This window comes from Ptychodera flava, chromosome 15 (genome assembly GCF_041260155.1).
Source record: "Ptychodera flava strain L36383 chromosome 15, AS_Pfla_20210202, whole genome shotgun sequence".
Lineage (NCBI taxonomy): Eukaryota > Metazoa > Hemichordata > Enteropneusta > Ptychoderidae > Ptychodera > Ptychodera flava.
In genome coordinates this window covers 27,542,081-27,567,252 of record NC_091942.1, presented here as the reverse complement: position 1 = coordinate 27,567,252, position 25,172 = coordinate 27,542,081, and the positions used below count along the sequence as shown (strand labels likewise).

The following is a 25,172-nucleotide window of genomic DNA, read 5'->3' as shown; positions in this document are numbered from 1 at the left end:
GTTGATCATTTTAGTGATGTATTTTTACTGTACTGTACATAGCATTGGGTACAACCAGCGTGACCGCGCGCGATCAAACCCATTTGATCACTGTGACTGCGTGCAGTAAACATAATGTGCCAAGTGTGTCTCAATGTTAGTAGCCTTACATGAGTTTATTAATAGAAATACACCACTGAAGTTCGTTTCCGATCTTAAAGGGGAAGTTCACCAAGGATGATTTTTACATATGTGCTAGCTTTGTGGTCACTTTCCCCGGAAAAGCTATTTTCGCCATTTATAACTCACAAGATTTTTTACAAAAACCGATAGAAATAGTACAGGAAGTTGCCCATGTAATTTGAATCATGGGAAAAAGCACCAAGCTTGGAGCTTGCATAATGTGATATGGAAGGGACCATTTTCCCGTGGGTATGGCATTGTCCACTCATCCATGCTTAAAACCCTTTTCCTGCCGAGCGCCCCTGTCCGTTATCCTGCCAAGTCGGTCAAAACCGCCCCCTTTTCCGTGTCTACAGAAGATAGGCTCTCCTGCACGCTTTCCTGCCAGGCATTTGGCGGGAAAATACCGCATTTTCGGATTTTCGGGGTACGATTACCGACCATATACGTGTTAGACTTCAAAAATTTTTGCATGCCCGTATAGAGGGGCAACCGCTGATGAGGTTGTGTCCAGAAAATGACGAGGTCACGGGCGTTGTTTGCCCCGGGGGACGTGCACTTTTATGCCCTTTTCTAGCTTACTTTCGCGGAAGTAAAGCTCGTTCGCCGGCACGCACGGCCACACCGGGGAAACGTCACCTCTCTCGTGGGTTAGTAGAAGACCCAGGGGTTAGTGCTATGGGTGCGGCAGCACCCTCAAACCTGTCCTGTTTCCCCTGGGTTGTGTCACTTGGCCACGTACTTTGAACGACTTGGAAGAGTCGCACATTGCAGTCTGCTTTGACGTAGTGTCAACGACATAGTTCCGCCATTGAAGGAAGGCGTGTACGTAGTTTGGCCAGTTCAGTGAACACTTAGCTCGTTAGTGTTACCGTTTCCTAACACGTTAGTTGTGCAGTTGTTACTAAGGTGCAGTTTTGTACCACCTTAGCTCTGGACAGTGCAACTGCTCTATGCACTAACCCCAACGACAGATGGTTGGTACAACGTCTACGTCGCACGAGCACAGCCTCCGTTGGGCTGTGCCCCTCCCACGTGATACAACGCACGTTCATCCATTACTATAGCGTCCTTACGGATCTGCCAAAAACGAAAGTGGGGGTAAAAACAAACAAACGAAAATATGCGATCCTAGATAGTATTTTATTCGGGAATAATTTACATTATGCCGAACAATAAATCTCGGAGTCTGTCTCGACGTCCGAGTGCATGGTCCGTGTTTCAAAAATTACAATCGGGTGGCAGATCCGTGTTTCAAAAATTATAATAGGGGGAATTGTACAAAATAATCCGTCTAAACAAAACAAAACGAAAATATGCGATCCATAGATAGTATTTTATTCGGAATAATTTACATTATGCCGAATAATAAATCTCAGAGTCTGTCTCGACGTCCGAGTGCATGGTCCGTGTTACAAAGATTACAATCGGGGATTGTACAAAATAATCCGTGTTTCAATTTACAATCAGCAGGATCGTAAAGCACAAACAAACGGCACAACCGTGCTCAAAATGTGATCATGGTCCGTGTTAAGAATACAGTCAAGCCACTGTTAGGCGAAGCTGTCCCCTGTCCGTTATTTACGTCGGGTTCTCTTGCTGATGGGTGTCGTCGGGCTGTGTGAGTAGAGGTCTGCACGCCAATGCTCCTCTTCACCTCGTAGCATCATGCGATGATGAAAAGCCGCAAAAACTCGCCCTCGTGAAGATGACCCCCGCACAGACTACATCCTTTGGACGTCTCAGACAGTCGCCCGCTCGCAGTGGTCTTACCCTCTCTGCTACATACTTTACAGCTTTTCTGCCGCCCCTCCAAACGGCTGACAACGTGCATCGGCTGATTTTGTGGATTGATGTACGAGGCAAGAGAAACAGTGGCCTCGACCTCTCTCACACTGGGCTGCGATCGCCCACAATAACCGCCAATGAGTTGTTTCCCGACACGCAGATGAAACATCTTATGGGTCAGCTTACTATCAGGGTGTACATGCTTGAAGCATATATATGCATTTACCAGGGCAACATCAATCAGGTAACATGCCAGATATGTCCACCATCTGTGGTTCTTGCGCCCAGTGTGAAAGTACTTGCGCTTCTGGTTGGCTCGGTCGACGCCTCCCATGTACCGGCGATAATTATACAGCGACAGAGGCACTTGTCGCCGCTCGTCTCCCTCCCCCACTGGCACGCACTCCAAGGGTGGATAGACCGTATTCAAGATCAGCACCTGAGCGTTACTATCCTGATAAGCAGTGATGTTAAGACGAGAGTCCGTTCTGGTCGTGGCTTTCATATCCCCAACAGACAGAGGAAGGCGCTTCCTCTTACCCGGCGGAATTAATTGAGGGGGCATGGTGCGACGATTACGGCGGTTAAAACTCCCGACCATGTAGATCCCGGTCTCCATCAGCTCTCTAGCAGTAACGACCGTGCTAACAGCTAGTGCTAAACAGGCTATCACAGAATAGGCTGTGATTATATCCACAGAATGGCTGGACCAGCTCCATCGTAATTCTTTTCACCACACCTCGCTCCTGCCGTCTCCCATCAGTCCGATCCCGATATTTCACACCTAGGTACGGTGCAAAGTTAGCTATGTATGCAGTGGTGGAGTCGCACAGCTGCCATATCTTGAAACCGTCTCGATCAGGCTTATGCGGTAATCTCTGCTTAAATTTAGAACGGCCCTTAAATCGCACCATGCCCTCGTCGATGGAGATCTCTCTACCCATCTTATAATTATTTACGCACCGGTCAACTATGGGCTCCATCCATGGATTGATTTTATACAGGGGATCCTCCTGACACCGACGTCGGCGGCGTGCCTCATCAGGATCACGACGTGGATCGTTCTCTGGGTCTGCCAGATGAAAGTATCGCATAAGCTGCTGAAAGCGACTGCGGGTAATCACAGTAGAAATACCCTGGTTTCTCAGAAAGGGATCGCTAGACCAATAATCCTCCACTGATGATTTACGGTCGATACCCATACAGACTAAGACGCCAATGAACGCCTGCACCTCTCGGTAGTCAGCGTTACGCCAGTATTTATCTATTTTCCTAGCGATATGTCGCTGGTGGAATTTGGCGTATTTATTAGTCTCGTCCTTGGCCAATCTGATCAGTGTAGCTGGAATAAACTTAAAAAAGTAATCGAGCTCACGGGCGTGGCTGGGCAAGGTGAAAGTCGGTCCTCTCTCATGGTCAAAATCGGTCTCCTCAAATATATTAGCATCGGTAGTCTCCGACATACGCCAGACAGGAGGTGTGTCGTCCTCCGCCAACACAGCAGCAACGTCATCATCGTCGTCAGAGCTTGCCTCACCTACATACTGCCTGTCATAAAAGTCATCGTCCTCTGCCGCATCCTCGTCAACCTCCGAGTCGGACTCAGCGGTGATATCACCGTCGTCTGGGCGTCTGGGCCTGAACTCGCCCGTAGCGGCATCAAGGATCATATCTGGCTCAAAATCAGGTGGGCTATCCTGATAACGAACCCTCCGCACTATCTTTTTCGGCGGGGACATCGCAGCACACGAAACTATGGCAGGAGCGGGCTCGGCAGCCTCTGCTGATGACGAGGACTCAAGCTCTTTCGCACTGGGCACAGGAACCTCTCCTGACGCAGGATGAGGGCTCATAGTAGCAACAGGTGGTGTCTCTCCCGGAGCAGCCGGGGGAGAACCAATGGCATCAGCCGTCTCATTACTCACTGTCTCACTAGCAGCAGCAGACGTAGTCTGTGCAGGTGAAGTATCTCCCACAAGAGCAGATGTAGTCTCTGCAGGTGAAGTAGTCTCTCCCGGAGCAGCCGGGTGAGAACCACTGGCAACCGGTGACCCTCATCATCCTCATCGGCAGAACGATCGGTCTTACGTTTACGCTTACCACTGGGTTTTTCAGCCGGAGATGGCTTCGCCTTACGGGAGCGTTTCTTGCCCGACTTCTTAGAACGTTTACTAGGGACATCACAACGATCGCTACCACTACCGCCCGGAGACTCTGCATCTTTGAGCTTCAGTCGTCTGCTCGCCTTCAGAAAACTTTTGCGGTCCGTCAAGCTCATGTCTGGAACAGTGTCGACAGACTAGCAGGTCCCTCCCTTTTAAAGCCACAGGGAAACAAAGCCCTGGACATGATTGGACGCAGGGGTGTTAATATATGCATCCACCTGTTATTATATGGACCTACGGCAATCAGTCCACCAACCGGCGCTGACATTCCTACCCGTCATGTAAATTGCCTGTCCGCACCATTTGATATGCTAATAATACTCATTTGCGATGCAAATCCCTCGAGCACTTAGCATAACATAGTCAATGTCATTAGCATCTCAACTTGACATTCCGTCCAGCTGGGTACGTGGCATGCGCACCTGCCACCCAAGGACGTTGCCCAAGCCCATGTTTAGTACGGGTGGGAAACCCGTATCTTTAACCTCATGTCCCTTCTAAGTACGCCTGCGCAGGGCGTATTGTCATCCAAGTCGGTGACAAGCCAACCCGACAGATTGCCCATTAAGCAGTAATGGACTGGCCGTCTCGTTCTTGTACGGCAACGAACAGTGCTTCAGCGGCTTGTTTAGGTCATAACCGTCGCCTGCCGAGCGGCTTACCCAACTAAGGCGGTCAAAGATGAAGGATGCCAAAATTGTCAACGGCTGTCTCGGCCTCGTCCGTTGGGCAAACATGGCTCCTTCAAATAACGTGGCCAGCACGTCTACGTCATCAGCGGTGATGACGACCCGTCATTGACGCCCGAGTGCGTAAAACTCGGAATATACCGACAGGTACCTCTACCTGAGTCGGTCATACTACGGTATAAACCAAACACAGGTCTGCCAACTCCCGTTAGACTCGGCCGTTAGCCGAACTTCACAGGGACAACATAGGCGTAACAAGTCGGTGAACAACGGTTCACGCACCTAACCGCAGCCGCCAAGTCGGTGAACAATGGTATCAAATTTTGAGGCCATGTTCCTGAATGGCAAGGCTGAGGCGGTGTGTTTCGTTGCACGGCTTGAACGTCTAGAGCCAAGTGCAGCCGACAACGTCCGACATCTGAGTGGGTAGTCTTTTCGAGAAGGTAACAAGTCAGTTAAAAGCGGTGGTTACCCTTCACAAATGTCGCTCAAGTCCGTTCGGATCAGTTCCATGTCAGGGACTAATCAAGCCGAGTCCGTCAAATCCGTCCGCACTTCCCGTCAATCAGGACCAAGTCCGTGATTTTCGTCTCGCACCATTGGCAAAAAATTGCACCGCCAGCTGAGGCGGTCTTAGGCGGTTGCCTTCGAGAAAGCCGAGTCCGTCAAATCCGTCCGCACTTCCCATCAATCAGGACCAAGTCCGTGATTTTCGTCTCGCACCATTGGCAAAAAATTGCACCGCCAGCTGAGGCGGTCTTAGGCGGTTGCCTTACAGATTAGCGTTGCCGAGACGGTCAATTTCGGCCGCAATCTATGTAGTGCCTCAGAGCCAAGTTACCCAAACTCCGCTAGAATACGTCAACGTGCTAACCTGCCAAGTACGCTACTCGTCCCCCAAAAAAAAAACCAGTCCCCCACCGGGGTGGGGGACTGGCTGGGTAGCTTCCGCACCTTTCCCTGTCGTTGGACTCTCTGTGAACCCATTTCGAGAGCAAACGCCGTTCCTCGCCCAAAACCTGTCCTCGAACGACCCCTAGCGCGAGCAAGGGTTTGCTACACGTAGTTCCGTCGACTAGGCAGGAAAGGGGGTACCAAAAAGTAGCCCGATTTCCACCGCCTTGGCAGGATAATGGCCGTGGCTGCTCAGATTCTAGCTACACCGAATTTCAAGCGGATTTTCACCGACTTGGCAGGAAAAGGGTTAAACCAGTCTGTGCGTATTTACATAACTTTTGTTTATACTGAGTATCCTTGCATACACGATGATTCACTCATAATAAACTGTCCACTGTCATATTTTGTGTTGCTGTTTACCACTGTGTTACTGTGAGTGGACAATGTGGAGGCCATACCCGTCCAGAGATGGTCCCTTCCATATGACATTATGCAAGCTCCAAGCTTGGAGCTTTTTTCCCATGATTCAAATTACATGGGCAACTTCCTGTACTATTTTAACGGTTTTGTACAAAATCTTGCGAGTTATAAATGGTGAAAATAGTTTTTCCTGGGTAAATGACCACAGAGCTACCACATATGTAAAAATCATCCTTGGTGAACTTCCCCTTTAATATTTTACTATTGCATGATGTTGAGTCTTACAAAGGTGTTAACAAAGTGAGGGACCGCTCCCATCTCACTCCGATTGAAGTTGAGAAGACTTATGTTTACAAAAATTTATGTTTATCAACAAAAAAATCATGTACACGCAGCGTCATTACCACTGTACTTTAATGATTTTGTTAAGAAACAAAGTTGATAATCAACTTATGTTTTTAAAGGAATTGTCTCTCAGCTTGAAGTACATGTATTGTATCAAAAAGTCATCTCAGACTCAAAACAGCATTGTACATGTGGGTATTTGTGTTCTTAGAATGAACACACTTTGTAAGCATTTGAAAAGGTAAACATTTAACGAGCACAATCTTGACTTTGACATGAAATTATGTTTGATTGGAAAACAGCAATCACACGTTTTACAAGTCTGAAGAATTTTGCTGATACCTCTTTTAACGGGTTGTTTCTTGTCTTTACAGAAAAAAGTAATTGTTACAAGTCACTCAATTACTGTAATAACATACACGTATATAGTATATCACTCAAGAGACATACATGTATAGTGAAGTGTCATCTTGTTCAACACATTTACACTGAACGCCACATTAACCCGTCAAGCCATTTAGCAGAATGCCTTGTAAAACAGAGAGTCATTTGGCCAGATAACAAGTAAATTGGCGGTCAATTTCAGTGGTCTGGTACAGCGATTGTAATACAAAAGTCAGTAGGAAGCCCAACTCTGGCCATAAAATTGATACTGATACTACAGGCTGCGTAAACATCTCACAGTGGTACAAACCATTTCTCTCATGGTGTATCTTAGAAAATAAATGAAGAATAATTCACAATTGACACCGATTGAGATTACCCGCTGATTTTAGTGTTTGCAATTGCTGTACCCAACCAGTGAAGTTGATTGCCAATTCATTTGTTATCTGGCCAAATGACACCCTGTCTCACTAGGCATTTTGCTAAATGGCTTGATGGGTTAATGTGGTGTTCTCTGTAAATGTTATTCATAGGCCTTGTTTCGGCAGATCGTCAATGTAGCCGACACGACACGAAGTGTCTGTTGCCGGCTAGCGAAAACTATGAAAAATAGTAAAGAATGAGCTACAAAATCACTATCAGTTTTAAGTTGCAGGTAGAATAAGTCTGTGCCTTTGTATAAAATACTATAAAAATAGTAGAAAGTGAACAACCAGCTGAAAGTCAGTTGAGGAGACCTTGACTGCATATCATTTGCATCTCATGTCGGCTACATGGACTGTGTGCCACTTACCTTACAGCAGATCGTCCATGTAGCCGACACGAACACGAAGTGTCTGTTGCCGGCTAGCGAAACTATGAAAAATAGTAAAGAATGAGCTACAAAATCACTATCAGTTTTAAGTTGCAGGTAGAATAAGTCTGTGCCTTTGTATAAAATACTATAAAAATAGTAGAAAGTGAACAAACAGCTGAAAGTCAGTTGAGGAGACTTGACTGCATATCATTTGCATCTCATTGTCGGCTACATGGACTGTGTGCCCTTGTTTCATCTTTAAAGCCCCCCCCCCCTCAATTATGAGATTTATCTTATATAAATATTATTTACTTGATGAAATATTCAATGGAAAACAAAAGAATGACAAACTGTTAATTGGCTGTTGACACATTCACTAATGCGAGAACCTGGGATTGAGAAGGCACCTTTAAACAGTGTTCATTGCGATTAACAGTTGTAAAGATTATGTAAATGAGTAATTACCAAAAGGAAATCCGAATGTTTTAAGGTTGGCAAAGAAAACAATGACTTCCTTCCCAGATTCTGTGTAATCACCAAAAGAATTTAAAAAAGACAACTCTCATTCCCAGAGATTCAGCACAGCATCAGCAAACTTGTTCCTTACTGTCTACACAGTAACAAAAATGCCAAATATTTTCCCTTTATGTTTTTGTTTGCATACCTTGATAGTGATTATCTTTTCAATCAGAAAGGAAGCCTTCCTCTACTATTCACAGTCTGAGCAAAGGTCACTGCAAGCCACAATGGCCACTTCCTATTATGTCCTGTGTCAGTTTTACCAAGAATGGCATGTCATTATCGTCATGTTAAAATGAAACTAAATATATTTGAAGGATATTCATAACAAGGTGCATGTCAAAATATGCAAAATATGCATGGTGACTTGTGTTGATTGTAATATTGGAAAATTGAAGTTTTATGACCAGGTGATCTCAGTTGAAATCAATCAATGGTGGTATATGTAGCTTATCATTATAACTTCCTTAGATACCAGTGCTATCCATTCAATAGCATGTTCTTCCACTCTGTGTTGCATAAACTTTTTTATTTTCATAGAGCGAAATGTCCAGGATCATGGGCTCAACCATAGAAAGTACAGGGCGAATTGCATATGGCTCAATAACAGTCCCTCCAAACACATATGTTGACATCACGTGGAGTGACTGTAGCTCAACAATAGATCTGTAGGTACTTCATACTACTACATTAAGTCAACAGCAGACAATTGTAATGTAAACAGCTGACTGGGAAGAGGTGACATTTAATTTGCAATAGAAGTTGCAAGCTTCATATTGAGAAAATAATGACTATTTCAAACTGAAACTGCATTTTCTCTTTGTACCCGTCCACCTTAAAAGAAGTTTGGTTCTACAATGAAATTTAGAGGATCTTGGAGCCAGTCTAGCACCCACAAGCATGTAATGTTTAGTCACAGTCTCCATGGATCACCTAAACAATTGCAAGAATCATTGTATCATAATTTGTTATGTTCGATTATGTTATTTTAGATTTAAAAATGGTCAAAAAGCCATAAATGTATAAGCAATTCCATAGATTGGTACAACTTTCCTGAACTAAAAGCATTATGAAACATTGACAATTGCCAGTGATGATGGTGATATGATGAGTACAAGTATCAAGACAATTTTGGAAATTGCATGAACATTACTGAAAGTCTGGTTTACAGGGGTTTGTGTTCAGCTGAAGAGGTACCATAAAAGTCTGAAATCAAGTGAAGACCAATGCCACTGACACAGTTTGAACTAAGCCTGGGACATGTCTGCAGTCATTCCTCGATGTGGGGGAACTTTCAGTGCTCAATACACGTAACATTGGATCATACTTTCTCCTAAATGAATACTTGTCTGAATCATTCTTTGTAAACCTTTCACGTCCATTGAATTTTCCATGCACTGAAAATATTTCCTTTCCTTTCCTTTTACATGTAGTGGAATGATACATAATCTTGAGTTTAGTTCATTGGAATTTAATGTTAACCTCTGAGAACAACTCTGAAGCAAACATGAAAATTGCCAACAGCCCAAGACAAGCCACGAACATGGAGCCACTTTATGCTGATAATTGGAAAACCGCATGTCACAGTCCGTCACTCATTTGCCAGAAAGGAAAGGCAGTTAATCCTACATCAATACAACATAATATAATCCTGTTTTCGTTTTGTCAATATCAAATATACTCAATGCATTGATAACAGCAAATCATGAGTGAAATTTAGCTGAAGAAGTTTAGGATTTTGTTTTCAGTTTTGCACTCATCCTTTGCATGTTTGGGTTCATCACCATTTGATATTAATGTGCATATGTGTTGTACGCGTTACATAGGTGTCTCTCAGTCATTTCACCTGGTAATGTGTATATGAGCTGCACAAAGTCTGCCCATACTACAAAGAAAGGTTAAAAATGAAATGTACATCAAACTTATTTTACAGTTAACAGTGGTGGTTGTTTTGAATAAACACTAGTTAGTGTTCCATTGTAAAGAAAATTCACCACACAAAACTGTGTCCTGGAGTTTGTGCTCTTGCTCACATGAAAAAACAAGGAGTCCTGTGTAAATTTGTTCACATTTGCACTGTCATGAACATAATCAGTCTTGATTGCAATGCCATGTATGTACTGTTCAGTGTGTCAAAATTTGATTTACACATGTTGACGTAAGGGATTTGGTTGTCCCTGATTGGCTCGGGTTTTCATCCTCTTTCCCTGTCTTATATATGAAAATTGGTTTCATAATTTTTTTATAATTATCATCATTATTTTTAACAAAATGAATCCACCGAAGATGTAGTAGTGTAATGAAGTTATTATTTCCTCAACATTATACAGACGTCCAGAAAGTGATGAAATGTAGAAAAATTAAATTTTTCTGTCAATGACTGGTCTTCACAACTATATATCAAAGAAAAAACAGCAGCTGAAGAGCTCCATGCAAAAAAGTCTCCTGCCAGTTCCTGAAATAACAGAATTTTCAAAGAAACAGAACTGGGGGCGTCGCAATCATGGACAAAGTGAAACTAAATGCAATGGACTTCAAACTATTAAGCAGCAAATTGTACTACTTAAAAATATACTGAATGAAAATCCGGATATGTCAAACCAGCGTCCTCAGTTCTTTTCTTGCTCTAGAAGAGATTACCAGTGATAAAAATATATTTGATACCTTCTGTATTAAACCTCTTTAGCTATAAACCACTGATTTGTTTTGCACTTTGTAATAAATACGTGCGATCACTACCAACAAAGCACTGTTTACAATTTCTGGTCAGCGGTTGGTCAGTCGATCACTGGGCCATCTAGCCGAAATTACAAATGTACGAATAGTGGATATATATATAGTGCACTGCCAATGTGTGGTTCACTCACAAACAACGTGGTTCACTTCAATACTCAGTGAACCGAAAGCGACATTCTCAAAAATGAAAGGTCCTGTATCATAACAACACAAGGACCTCGAACCAGTTATGAGAATGAACCTACAGACCTCTATAGTCCACGAAGCTATGGAATGCACACTTGTTGGGCCCTTTCTCCATAGCGCTTTGCCGTAGATACCTTTTACGCGCCATTATTGTGATCTTATCTGTCATATGATCTGGAGACCCTTCTTAAGTTCTGGCCAGCTCAACGTTACGTGGGCCAGCTCAACGTTTGGAGGTTGAGCAGACGATTGAGAGAACACGGAAGCTGTAAGGTGTACTTACCTGCTCGCTGTCAACGGTGGTTCTGTCACTCGTGTCCGGCTGAAGTTTTGCAGAACAACATCGGAATGACTGGAGAACTGTTCATGCTTCGGGAAATGGTGAGATTTTCTGAAGGATATGCCGCATGTGCACTGTCTGTGGTTGCGCAGACGACCTGTTAAAAGTCTAGTCTGGACGATGCTGAAGTTATTTTCGTATTCGTTTTCGTATTCGTTTTCGTATTCGTATTCGTATTCGTTATTGGAGTCACTGACAGAAATTGTTATTTTTAGTCCAGGTTTCAGGTATGAAACGTGCTATATACGATATTTACTGAGGTTTAAATATTGTGATAATTTGATTCGTAATTTCATCTGCCAAATTTGGTTAAATTTACATAAATTTGCATTTGTAGATTTTAAAGAATTTTGTTCACTTCATTTTATTTGGAAAAAATACTTAAAATCGGTTGGGATCTGGTAAGGCAGCATCTTTGCTTGCCAATGTCTCTTGACCGGGCAGCTGGATGCACCCCTAAATCAGGTGGTCAGTGCCAAGTAATGGGACTCGTGAGAGCGGATGCAAAGGAACTGCCCTGGACTGTACCATTGTTTTGCGGGGAGGGCAGATTTTTGTGAGGCGCTGCAAAACGGGTGACTGTTGAAAGCTATGATGAACGGGGGACTGGTCTAGGACAACCATCTGAATAAAAAAATATGAAAATTGTTATATCCGGTCATCCTTTTGGACTCACTTTAGAATGATCATATCCTTTACAATTTTGTATTTCAAGTATTTTACTTGATTTTGATATGCTCTACGTAGACCTGAAATAAATTATAATAACGATACAATACAATACTTTACAAAACTCAGGGAGTGCGGTAAGGCAAAAATTACAAAATTGCAAGTTACGACTAAGTTGTACGTGCTGCTACAAGGAGAAAGTAACATAAATCAATGACAATAGGTAGTTTATCTTTCAGAGTAAAGATGTGAGCAATATTATACATAAAACCGGACCGACCGATAATTCATGTATTTACATTCAATCAGGGCTCAAAGTAGCGACCATTTTCAGTAGCATAGGCGACCAAATTTTATGAGATTGCGACTGAATGTTTTCAAGACATTTCTCCATACCATATACGTGATCAAATACAACATATATTCGCTCAGTGTTCACGGAGCATTGTCCTGAAAGGCCATGACCCCAAAATACGCATTGAATAAGCATAGCCGTTGAGCGGAGTTACTCAAAGGTTTGAGCGCGTTCTCTCCTCTGCACAGCGCTGCCAATGTGTCTGCTGATGTTATCTTGAATGATCTGTCAAAATATCCCATGAATTTAATGATAAATTTTACTACAATCCAATCAAGTATCAGAAGCAGTTTTAGTGCTGTCACATCATTTCAAATGAACCAATCATAATCCCAGCATAAAATGTCATCAAAATGTAGCTGACAAGGGAAAACAAGCAACCAGTAACTGCAACATGTTTCATGCGTTCACGTGCGTAATGAATATTTGCGTTAGTGGCACGTGACCGGCTAGACCATTTCCGGAAATCGTCCTTTGGAGAGCAGATCAAAGCATCGATTTCATCAAGCTTGGACTGGATTATCCTGTTTCATAAAGGTTTTTTTTTCAGCTAGATCTAAATAGCAAGCAACTTTGTTGAAATATCATGGCAAATCTGCCGGGTAGCGACTGCAATTATGTAGAACCATGGAGGTAGTAGAGAACAGACCATGGATGGGACTGTGGCGATGACCTCAATGACCCGAGCGAGTTCAATACACGCCACAAGTACCGCTGCGATATCACAGCTAGGATTCAAATCGCATATACGTTTGAGTTTTGTTCTCTTGCCTACAAAATATCTATCGAAAGTTGATAGTTGCTGCGTTTCTATTCAGAGTTTTTGTTGAAAAAAATAGCTATATACGGCTAGCGGCTTAATTGGTCCCCAAAATAGTACTGCTGAAAGTTTTTGGAGTGACCTGCAGAACGGAGTAGTAGAGCGGGGCAAACTGCGTAACACTAAAACTGGATCGCACAGTAACAAATGACGTTGCTGCGAAAACGAGCCCTGCCACTCCTTGACGTGTTCTGCTGCACTCGAGCTCCAATGACCAACCTACCCGAGTGGTAGAGGCTACGGATTCGCAGCAACAAATGACGGAAACCGATCGAGCCAGTAGCGACAGCTACTAGACTAGCTGAAGTCTATTTATCATAGAGTACAGGTATTTCTCGATATTCGCGATACAATTAATTTCCATGCATTCTGGTGTATCTTATCATAAAGCAAGTTGATCAACATGTTCTGGCAATGACAGTTGACGCAGAGATGGGCCATACTGAAATAAGGACTCTGACAACAGCGCACACATTAATTTAATCTTTATTAGGGAAACAAATGTACCGATCGGGACATAGGCCTATGATACCATTTTATTCATCTCGTTTTCTTTTATGACGCTTTTCCACATCATATGAGATGATATTTTCTTTGCGACAGCAGTCTAAATATAGCATGTCATCGACTTAGGGGCATGCGATAACGTTGAGCCCTGCATTCACTGTCGTTATGACGATCACTTTCTCAGAGATATCAGTTTAAAACAAGAAAATTACCTTTTAAGTTTACAACTCGTCAAATTGGGCGGGTCAGCTAAATTTCCATTATCGATACTAATGATGTCAACAGAATGTTTAAGTTGGTTGTTGTGATAAAGTTAATACGAAAACGAATACGAATACGAATACGAAAATGATGTTTGTTTAAAAAATCTTTCCTCCAAAGACTACTACTGGCCCACAGGCGCTAATAGCTTGGTAGTCTGCTAAATAGATCGATTTTCGGCTCGATCGATCGATCCCGTGGTCAGTTTGCCCGCCACTGTAACCTAGTGAGTATTTTGGTTACAATGGCGCGCATATCGACTACGGGATCGATAGATCGAACGGAAAATCGATCTATTCAACAGACTACCCAGCTAAGGAGTGCCTGTGTACTGGCCGTTTGTTTTTAAAATCTCTCCTCTAATTATACCAACGATATCTTTCAACTAGGGCCTAAACAGATTGGATCTTTTTCAACTTACATTCTCAAATATTGAAGTATTGATAAATTGTCATATAAAAAGTACTGTAAGTTCTGTAAAGACAGAACTTTTATATAATACGTACGAAATTTGGACTAAAAATAAAAAATTTTGTCAGTGACTCCAATACGAATACGAATACGAATACGAAAACGAATACGAAAACGAATACGAAAATAACTTCAGCATCGTCTAGTCTGGTGCAGTGTACTTAGGAGCTTACTGTGACGTCATAGTTCCGGGAATTTCGCGCGACACATCGGGTCAAAGACAAAACGAAACAAATACCGTCGTAAATTCACCAGTAATTTTAGCTAAAAACATTGATTTCTGATATGTTCAAACAAAAATGCCGTTAGTAGGCTTTCCATCCCAATCGAAAAGTTGGGAAATTATGAGTTTCCAGTTTGTTTTCTTTTTGTCTCACAGGGCGCCCTCTATGGGAACAACTGGCCCAGGGTGCGTGCAAGGTGGCACCGTACCTAGTCTCGGTTACCCAGACTCCTCTGCGCTACCGGCGAGAAGAGAGTCTGGGGAAATGCTATGGCACGGTTTGTAACACAAAATGGCCGCTGACAGAATACGGACAGACGCTGATTGGCTTATCCGTCAGTATGACCCTGGGTCACTGCAACTCGACTGAAAACATGGAGACGACATATGCTGTAAGTGACTCTCGGCAATGTCTTGTGTGTGTTTGTTGTCTTTTCATAAGAGGCCGGTGCTTGCTAGTTGATGATATTGTGAAAGGCAACAGGCGTCCTGCCCTACGGAGCTGAGTTTCTTTGGCAGACGACAGTCGCAACAATTGTTCCTGTGTTGCCACAAATGCAAACAAACGGAGGATAGAGATAATAATGAAAACATGCTATTATAGTAATACAGCCAACAAGCAAGATTGTGCAATTGTCGAAAGATCGCACAAAAATGAGAGATTGGCGACTCGAAAAAAAAGTATGTTTTCATGCACACCAAATGCGGTATGTATACAATATACAGTGGTTTCAATGGGGTTCGAACTCACAACGATTGAACGTACGGTACCCAGTCACCTTGTAGCGGAGATATATCTTAGCTATCGATACTTATCACTTCCGACCACATACATGTCATCTGTCTAAAGAGTGTTGCCATAAACAGTGAACCACAGTCTATGGACTGTGAGTGAACCTAAACTGTTAAAAAGTTTATTACGTTGCCTTCCCACTTCCGAAACGTGACCGGAAAAAGTTCCAAACACCTCGCGCAGGAAAATATCACCTCAAAAAGATTTTTAAAAGTCTTGCTCGCAGGTATTTTACATAACGAGATATTTGTGTTCAAGAATGGTAAGGTTTTGTTACTCAGGTTGATAGCGTTTCCTAAGCATGTTTTTTTTTAAACAGTGTCATGATTGTTCGCCCTATTCTGTGCATCTATATCACAATACTCAGAAACTACCATGTGGCCCTCAACTGTCTTAGTGCTGCCGTAAGCTTATGGCATGTGACCGAATGTTAAATGATATTCTACAGAGGAAACAAGATGAGGGAAAATCAAGCCAATTCACGTATCCAATTTTCATCAGAGTATGTGTGTTCATTTAGAGATAACTTGCCATATGTTTATGGATCCATTGCAGATCTCTCAAGTAACCAATTCCCTGTATCAACCAAGACAAGACATGAAGCAAACAAAACAGACACCACAACACAAAAGGTATGTATATTTTCTGTTAAGTTTGATTTTAAGGCCATTATGCCTGCGGTATTGAAGACCATACAATTTTGTACATTTTATTTTTGCTATATCATATACACTTGTGATTCTGATGTGTCTGTACTCTAACCACTAAATTTTCAAAAAAAAGAATTGCCTAATGTGACATCACTCAAATTCTACATCTGATGTTGTTATTTTGGACACTGTTTTACTACTTTCACTTTAAGGTTCAGCTTGTGAATTTTAACCAAAATTGTGAAAAGTGTGATCATAACAGTTTTATTAGCTCACATTTGGTTATACCAATGTGAGTTTATCGTATAAGCTGAAGTCGATGGCGTCTGTATGTATGTATGTATGTATGTATGTATGTATGTATGTATGTATGTATGTATGTATGTACGTACAGTATGTCCGTCAACATCAAAAACACGCAAACGGCTGCACGTTTCAGCTTGGTATTTGGTGTGTGGATGCATCCTGTGCTATAGATGGGATTTTGTTCAAATGAAGTCTGCATCGCCAAAATTATGCAAATGAGCTTACAAAATGTGAAAATGGTCAAGAATTAATAACTCAAGAACTGCTGTTTTGATTGCTCTAAAAATTTGTGTGCAAGTACCTTAGGTGAACCGTAAACAGTTTTACAAATATTGTGAAGATATCCTTAATTTTGTATTTTTGCTGAATTTTTTGGTGATTTTCTCATTTTCAGTAAAAATTCTTCTTCTCTGAAACCGCCAGCCCAATGGCTCTCAAATTTGGGTTGGATCTTTGCAAGGGTGTTACTCTTCTAATTTGTTGAAATTATGACAAAATTGGGAAAATTACTATTTTGGAGCAATTTTGTCATTTTTGGTCAAAAAATCTTAAACAGTATTTTCTTTTTAAAACCCCTGGACAGACAGCTTTTATGTTTGGTACACAGACGTACAGAGATGACAATAGTTAGATATGTAGAAATTGTCCTGAAATATAAAAATTTGTATTTTTAAGACAATATTATCATTTTTGGTCAAGAAAACCTGTTCTCAAAATTACTTGTTTGTTAGCTTTGTAATTTGGTATAAAGTCCTGAGGTATGCTTTAGACATATTTTCTGCTCAAAGTGTTGGGAAACCCCCAAATTTGTATATTTTAGGTAATTTTCTCAGTTTGTGACCTTAGATGACCTACAACCCAGGATATGTTGTGAGACAGTTTTGAAGGCTGTGAACATAATTTTGTCATATTTGGTATCAATTTGTAGGACATTTTGATCCAGAAAACAAAGCTGAGGTGAATTTTTTCGTTGCGGACCAATTTTTGCAACTTTTCTATGTAAGACATTCAAGAACTGATGACAAATTTGGATCCAGGATAATTCCAGATGTTGTAATCACCGCCCACAGTGGAAGGCATTTCACTATCTGTAACTAACTTAAGCACTGTTTACATTAGAATGATAACACTCATCGCATTAATTAAATACTCCCCAAGGTTGTAAATACATTTCCTGTCATCTGGCGTTATGTAATACCAAGGAATGGAACATTTGATAATCAGGAGGGGTTAGGGTCTAGAAGATTGATGAGGTAGCATTACTTTTTTTACCAGATCCCTGGTACATTTTTTTACCCACTCCCTTCTTTTCTTTTTATCAAACCTTCTCTGTCTATTTTTTGTTGTTGACATTTGCTTATGTATTTAGGATCTGCTTGTCTCATTGCTATAGAAGTTGATATGCATGTTCCTAAAGATGACCTCCAGTACCTTAAAGTTGGAGACCTTATTTGCTTTTGACATTCTTGTTTTTCCTGGTTTAAATATTTCTCGAATGGACCAATGCAAACCGAATGTGAGCACACTGTCCTTGACGGTATTTTTGATATTAACTTTTAATGTGATAGAATCTTATACTATTTGTGCTTTTAATTACATTCTATGTATTCATAGATAGAAACCAATGTCTTTTTTTTTATTTGATACAGGTAATAACAACTCTGACCCATATTCCCAAGCCTGATATATCCTATGGTATGGAGAGAGATGCTTGAGGCATTGGAGATATGCTATGCTTGTCTATTATTCTAGTCACAAGATCAAGTATAGACTTGAGGCTTTTCTTCTCCAAGCAAGTACCGAAGCACTGTTGTCACCAGGGCTCAGTCATCTAATAACCTGGAATAGGTTCATAACTTATCAGAGGAGAAGGAAATAATTTGGACGGTTACTATGTCATGGAATTCCCAAGTAGACTTGCTGAGAAAAGAATGAAATCACGGGGACTAAATCAAACCAGTGCTGCTGTTGCCAGGATTGGAAAGACTCTGTTGTACTGTGATGACATTGAGAAGCGTTAGCTTCAAGAACTCAGTGTTGCATTTCAGTCAGGAACACATACAAAAGCTAGTGTTGATAGTGATATCAGAACCATATATGAGGAGTTGAAATACAGGTCATCAGTATTTAAGTGGAATGCAGGGAGGCACATGATCATTTCCCAAACTTTAATGCTGACATTTTCTGTAATATGGATCCTAAAGAATACACAGGTGGATAAATGGAAGAAAAAAGAATACTCAACTAGTAAATGGGCATTCTGAAAAAGTGCACTCACAGGCTGTTGTAATTGTGTGCATTTGTGAGATTTGATATTTTTTTTGCTATCACAGAACATCTGTTTGAACATCGCATTACAAATTATCACCAATTTCATTCCACTGCAGAGTTTTAATTGCTGAACATGGAATTTTTTGTGTGCCATCTTGACTGATTACTCTGATTACTTTTATTGGCATCTCACAGACACCAACAAGGAACACACGTGAGGAAACAAGATTCTTTCATTTGATTCATGTGTTCCTTAAATCCCATGCTAAAGTACTGTACAATGTAGATCTGTGATGTAAACACACAGACATCAAGACAGGAACATTAGAAGTCTTGACTTGTAATTAGGGAGTGTTAATTTTTTACATCCGGGGAAGGGAGATTTTGATTTTGCCACGATATTTTTTGGTGACCCACCATTCAAATTCTGGAGGAAATACATGCCCCCACCCCTGTCAATGTGTATGTGGTATTTATTGACATGGGTATGTCAAAAGTGAATAAAGGTTTCCAATATTCTCCATACTTCTTTTGAGTTGTGTGTAAATCAATCATTAACTTTTATTACAATATTGGAGGCCACCAGCCCAAAAGTATACATGTCACATAATGAAGTTCAGGTATGGAGGGAGCAAAATCATCAAATCGCATAATACTGCCTGTAACAAAACACACAGTAGTTCTCATGATACTCATTCAAATTCAAAGTTTGACCTTTCGAAAGCATGACATATAGACTTGAATGACTGTCTCATTCTGGTTTAGTAACAGTAAAGAAACCTTTGCTCTGTAGGTAGTTTGTAATAGTATTTGGATAAATATTGGACTCTGAGATCACTATACAGTGGGCAAATCACAATACACTGGGAAGACCAAGCAAAATTGAAATTGCTTTGAATATTTTCGTTTGAATATAACTCAAACTACACAGTAAGGCCAAGAAAAAATAAATTGTTCATCCCAATCGCCACTTCTACTTTTGCAGGTTTGGAATTTTATGTTTTTGAAATTTTTTGTTTACTAGGTGGCTTTTGAAGCCTGCCCCTTAGTGGATCTGCACAACTATTGCTTGTATCCACCATTTGTGTTTCATACACGTTTATTCTGCTGCACTCCTGCACGCAATTCACTCTGTTATTGAAGAGTGTTGCAAAATCTTGACCAGGTTATCATTACTGGTGAAATTACTGGTAGATTTTGCTGGTTTGGAAAAAAAAATTGCTAGCCGCTTCTGAAGCTTGGCGCAAAAAATCTGATGAACAAGAATTTTTTTTCCCCTGGGCTAAAGATAGCTGCAGTCATAGCTCTCGTGGGTTGTACCGGAAAAAAAGTGCTACAGATCCTACCTATGCGAAAGTACATATTCTAAGCGAACGGAATTCCGTTCGGACCTCTGCATGTTTTTCACCCGCTCTGGTCTTATTTTCTTTGCTTTTTCACATTCAGACCAAATTTAGTACCTACCCTGACAAAACAGTCTTGCTGTTGTAGATCCAACTGGAGCACTGCAAAGTAAATCGAAAGTTCTGCTGCTGTCTGTCGATGTCCATTCATCATCACAGGGCAAGCCAAGATGGCAATGTGTGAATGGATTAATGGACATCGACCAGTTAATTTTTGATTTACTCTTCTTTGCGCCTGTTGGATCTACATGTACTTACAGTAAGACACTTTTTAGGGTAGGTACTAAATATGGTCTGAACACTAAGTAAGCCGAGAAAATGAGACAGGAGCCGGAGAAAAAACATGTAGAGGCACAAATGGAATTCTGTTTGCTTAGAGTACAGCTTGTAGGTACTTTCACATGGGACATGGGTAGAATCTGTAGCTCTCGTTTTCTCATGCAGCTAGCCTAACACCAATCCTTTTGCTCTACAGCCCTCTAAGTCCAGCATTCCTGATCTTGTTCAGCCTAGACATATTGAAAACCATGACACTTTTCTGAATGCAAGTATGTTAAGTTGTATGTAAATCCTAATAGTTTCACTCTAATTTTTCACTAATGATTTTCCACACCACTGAGGCAATGCATGAATCAGAGACAAACTCTATGAGTCTATCTTCCTTACAATGAATGTAAGGAATATTGTCTACAATATCAGAAATGACAGCATCAGTCAACCCAGTCATTACTATTGATGAAATCAAACCCTGAGACATTGAATCTCTATATGTAGTAAATTCTTGTTTGATGATCCGTTGTTGTTCCTCAGTAATACTATTAATCAGGTGCTCCTGTTGTTCGGCATCCTTAGCAGCTGCACACAGTTCCTCATTGTTAAGTCTCTCTGCGATCAAACCAGAACGTATAGGGCATTCCCCACAGTCATATTGTCCATAGCAATGTCTGATTCCTGTACAAAGCCTTCAAAGGATCTAGAGGCTTCCACAACGAATGGACATGTTGACATCAGGGGCATCCACTCCCATACTGAATGCATAGTAGCTATGATACTCTCAACTTAGATTCAGTCTTGCTGAATAATTTTCAACCAATCATGTTTTCACTGGTGTGGAGTGGTGGTACATGGTAAACAGTGCATTCTGAAATGTTGATGCCCAATCCATGATTTATCATTTAATTCAATGATAAAATACTTGTACAAATAAGCACAAGATTTGATATTTCTGCAGAAATTATGCATCTCAGAGATTCAAAAGCCAAGAGAATGTGTCAGCAATTGATGTTGGAGCCTGTATTGTTTGGTAGAATATATTGTGGCGGTCAAGATCACATCTCACCAGCTCACATTTTTCCATGCATAACATTTTCTTTATTTCAGATCTGGAGTTGCTGTTACAGTGAGTGCTACCATGTTAGCTCTTGGAAGAAGACTCTGTAGTTCGCCAATGCGAGCATAGTATTTTACCCCTGTACAAGTAAAAATAAAAATAGACATGTCAACATTTTTAAGAGTGGGAGATCATAAAAGCTGTGTGTGGTCATCTCTATCTCAGCAGGATTAGCAATATTTCAAAATAATTTTCAAATTTAAGTGTTTTCTTTATTGTGCTGAATATGATAATTATCATTGCCAGTTCACTCAATTGTCATGCAAAATTGGTGATTTTAGCATTATACAATATTTCTTTAAAATACTGAAAAATCTGATGGCAGCTACATTCCTCACTCAGACATTCAATGTGATAAAAGTTTTGAAGTAAAACTGAATAATTTATACTATGTATACACACACAAATGTGACATATATTTTTATATACACGTTATTTACACATACCACTGAACAACACAGTGTGCTTCATCGACAACTATGGAAAGGTGTCTCTGTACTTTGATTGGCATAGATGATTTCTGCAATTACCACTAAATAGAATTTCTGGACTGAGTAGCATGATGGCACTATCTCTATCTGTGAATGAAAAATATGTGATACTGTATTTATGAAGACTGTAGTCAAATATGTCATATAGGGAAAATACACGTTATTTATAGAATGAAATGTCAAATCGTATTTAGTTTTGCATTTTGCCCTTCAATAGTTGATACTGCATTTGATAATAACTGTTTTGCACACCCTTACATGTACACCACACCATGGTCAGTGCTTGACAATATAACTGTACATGTCTGAGAAAGTTTAGAGTCATATTATTATATGCCAGCTATATGGTATGCATGAAAACACTTATGACGATATAATATTTCATAAAAGTAATGCAGTTCAGTTTCTATTAAATACATCAAGGTAGTAGGTTTTAAATAACATATGGTCCCACAAGTCTTGATGATAGATTAGTTGATAGATAGTTGCAGCATTCTTAAAGATAGGTGATATGGTTTATTTGACATTACCATACATTTTACAAATCAAAAAATGGAATCATACATGAGCATATAAACAAACCTGTCATAGAGCCTTGTTCGTGTTCACTCAGCTGTACTGCCCTAACTCCCATTATGTTGAGACGCTGCACCTGGTCAGCCATAAGGGACACCAGCGGTGAGATCACAACAACCTTGTGGTTCATCAGAGGATTGTTGTAATATTCATTTGGTATGTTCAGTAACAAAGCATAGATGATCGTTTTCAATAGCCGTCAGCAATACTGCCATGACTCACTGCCATTCACTAGATGCTTTAAGCACTCCACTTGTTTATCCTGATGGAAATGTATTATAAAAAAATACAACAAGGTTTTAATAGGCTCTGTGTTTAGTTCTGAAAGCACAAGATTGATAAAAAAGTCATCAATGTACCGTAGACAGGATTCTTGAGGCTTCAAGTATTGTCACTTTGTTTTTCTGGCTCTCTTACTTACACTATAGACCCTGGATCCTTTGCTCCAGGGTCTATGCTTACACACACACACACAAAACAACAACAACAACAATATAGCAGCAATAATTGAAGTGATTTTTTGGACATGGGGTTGTGCACATATCTACTTATGAAAAATGATTTTTGCAGCTAAAGCTTTATTTTTAAAATAACTCTGAACAGTGTCAAATACAATGTGATTGGCACGGTTTTCTCCGCTCGATAATATGTATGGGTATGGGTAACCTCAATGATTGTAGCGGAGGTTGCTCGTCTGGATTGACTTTGTACGCGACCTGGTAGCTGCAATGATTGTAAGGGGGGGTCGTCTGGATTGACTTTGTACGCGACCTTGGGGTCGCGTACAAAGTCCAGACGAGCGACCCCTGCAATCATTGCAGCTACGCTATAGGTATCAAGATATGGTAATCTTAAGCAACTGATTCAGTTTCAAATGCCTGTCTGAGTCTGTACAACCAGAGACCCTCGAGAAAACGTACACTACTAGTAGGGTGACCGGACGAGAGGCCCTCCATCCTACAATGGGGCTGACACAAGTTTTCTGAGAGTGAATGCTCGAAATCGAAGGCATAAAGGGGGACCCAGGTAGTGATAAATTGTACAAATTCACCGTAAGTATGCAACAGTTGTGCACATTTATGTCTGTGAACAAGGTAATGACGTGAACACATTTTGTCAACAAACGTCAGACGGGACGCCATCTTGGAAGTCGTCTCCTCGCACGCGAATGGTCACTATGAGAGATCGCGTGAACGGAAACAGTTGCATTTCACAGTGAATGTTGTGAAGACTAGGAAGTCAAGATAAGTGCAAAAAATTCGTAAAAAGGTTTTTTTTTTCCTTCCGAGAAACTGCTGACGAAATCTTTACTTTGAAACGGCTATGACTTTTGGCATCATTTTCCAGGAGGGAAGGAATGGCCATGCGGGCAAATTGTACCTTAGATATTTTTCTACTTGTTTTGTGCCCTAAAATAGCTCAGCTATGCAGCGCAAATTAGCGCCCACGGTTTTTCCAAAGCAGGAAGTAAAGTTCGCAATAGTGCCGTACTTGAACAACGTGCTTTTTCACCGGTGCGCACCTGTCTCTGACCAGAAACAATGGCTTGTATCCATGATACTGTAAACACAAAGGTCAGCGTGAGGACAATCTTCCATTTTCTTTCACTGAGACTCATCAACCCATACAATATTCTCACAGAAATAATTTGGAAACTATCAATGCATCTTTCACCAGACTCATTATTGTACAGTTAGTCATCTTTGAGCCATTTTAACAATATTTGATCCGATTTTTGGTCATATTATCTCATTATTCCTCATTACAATATTCTCAGGGAAAGAGTTTGGAAACTTTGATTTTCCAGAGGCTGCCAAATTGTGATCATGCTAATTAGCCAAATTATTTTTTCAGATTTGGACTTTGTACCAACACTTTCAACAGGTGCCATCAAGATTTTGGCAAAAAATTTCAGTTTTAAAAATCGTCCGGTCACCCTACTAAGAGTACAACTATTCATTTGTGTGGCAACGAGAGGATGAAGTATGGCAAAAGAGCTAGCATTTTGAGAAATTAAACTATGTGGTGATTAACTAGACCAAATAGAACGAGAAATTCCCACCTTTGACGTGTATGATATATCGTACGAGGTCAAAGACGCTTCAATTGCAGCGTTCGATCGGTCTCCATCGATGTTCGTCTCCATGTTTTCAGTCGAGTTGCAGTGACCCAGGGTCATACTGACGGATAAGCCAATCAGCGTCTGTCCGTAATTCTGTCAGCGGCCATTTTGTGTTACAAACCGTACCATAGCATTTCCCCAGACTCTCTTCTCGCCGGTAGCGCAGAGGAGTCTGGGTAACCGAGACTACACCGTACCATGCAGTGCAGTACAATATGACTGCGCTGCGCACGGAAGGTTCCTTCACTGTTGTATTTCCATGAATGGTCTGAGCTTAGACAGTAGTCTCGCTTCTACCGTCTATGCACAGGCGAAGTAGGAGTAATTAGTTTAAAAACATGATATTCTTTCCGTAATAAATAAAAGTAATAAATCATTATTAAGAAGTATTGATATCACTGACAGCAAATTAGTATTTCATCCGGGTCAAGCTTCCC

The 25,172-nt window shown here is 41.0% G+C and overlaps 1 protein-coding gene and 2 long non-coding RNA genes across 3 annotated transcripts in view; 1 reads left to right on the top strand and 2 right to left on the bottom strand.

The window, feature by feature from the left end:
• The window catches only part of LOC139150767 (uncharacterized), a 97,796-nt gene extending 86,251 nt beyond the window's left edge, over positions 1 to 11,545 (bottom strand). The window contains exon 1 of the mRNA XM_070723163.1: positions 11,371 to 11,545. The gene's annotated coding sequence lies outside the window, so the exon portion shown is untranslated. The remainder of the gene's footprint in view (positions 1 to 11,370) is intronic.
• A 3,547-nt stretch (positions 11,546 to 15,092) lies between these two features.
• On the top strand, positions 15,093 to 19,278 carry LOC139151738 (uncharacterized). Its single transcript, XR_011556484.1, has 3 exons — positions 15,093 to 15,440; positions 16,082 to 16,158; positions 18,132 to 19,278. It is a non-coding gene; the product is annotated as an uncharacterized lncRNA (long non-coding RNA).
• Positions 19,279 to 19,289: 11 nt separating this feature from the next.
• Positions 19,290 to 24,909, bottom strand: LOC139151737 (uncharacterized). Its single transcript, XR_011556483.1, has 4 exons — positions 24,676 to 24,909; positions 22,620 to 22,875; positions 21,993 to 22,124; positions 19,290 to 21,625 (listed from the first exon to the last, which is right to left on the bottom strand). It is a non-coding gene; the product is annotated as an uncharacterized lncRNA (long non-coding RNA).
• Between the last annotated feature and the right edge of the window lie 263 nt (positions 24,910 to 25,172).